This window comes from Olea europaea, chromosome 17 (assembly GCF_002742605.1).
Source record: "Olea europaea var. sylvestris chromosome 17, O_europaea_v1, whole genome shotgun sequence".
Taxonomy (NCBI): Eukaryota; Viridiplantae; Streptophyta; class Magnoliopsida; order Lamiales; family Oleaceae; genus Olea; species Olea europaea.
Genome location: NC_036253.1, coordinates 1,580,176 through 1,581,161, shown reverse-complemented (window position 1 = coordinate 1,581,161; position 986 = coordinate 1,580,176).

Below are 986 nucleotides of genomic sequence, written 5' to 3'. Positions count from 1 at the left end.
GTTGTTTGAATGGAAATCCTTTTTTTATTCTGATTTTTTTCTCGAATTGTATTTCATCCACAACACTTGTAATGAGTTCTTATATATACCCCCACATGCTATATAACGTTGATAACCTAGTGAGTAACATAGCAGAACTTTGTAGAGCATTGAGAGAAAATCAAAGTGAGAGGATCTAGTTTAGAGAGAGAGAGAGAGAGAGGCTGGTATATTTTGAGATAGGTTGCGAGTCTTGCAAGATCCTTTTGTACTTCTTTGCTATTAATAATAGTGAATTCTTTGTCTCTACCCATGGATTTTTCGAATTTGGATTTCGTTAAATCTTGTATTCTTGTGTATTTTTTTCATGCTATCATATTTTCTTGACTTTAACATTCATAGCAAGTGGCATAAGTTCTATCACCGGGTTATTGCAAATCGGCTTGTTCCATAACAAGAAAGCAACTATGGTATTGAAGGCATTGTCAGGAGCGTGCTGTTGACTATGTTTTACCAATAGATGCAGCGTGAGCACAAAAGATGGAGATTAATGCCTTAATCTAGTTTTATTGATTTCATAAAATGTTCAGAAAGATCGAAGATCGGAAGAATTCCAATATTTTATGAAATTACATCAAAACAATCATATAACAACTAACCCTTATTCTAGCTTTAAATGATAAATAATAAACTTAATTTTTTAGAGACACACAAACACTAGTGAAATTAATCTATATAAATAAAACTCCTAATAAAGTAAAAGCACTAACAAACAAATAAATTATGTGATTTCTGACAATAAAAAATCACAAATTTTACTACTTAAACATTGGATTTATTTTATTTTATTTTTTTACTTTTATGAGTGATTTTTTTGTCATAAATGATTTTTCTACTTATTAGTAATTTTTATAACTAATAAGGGAAATTTGATCATAAGTAATTTTAACTTATACTCAATTATTTTACTTGTATATTGATTTTTGAAGCATATAATTAATTTTTTT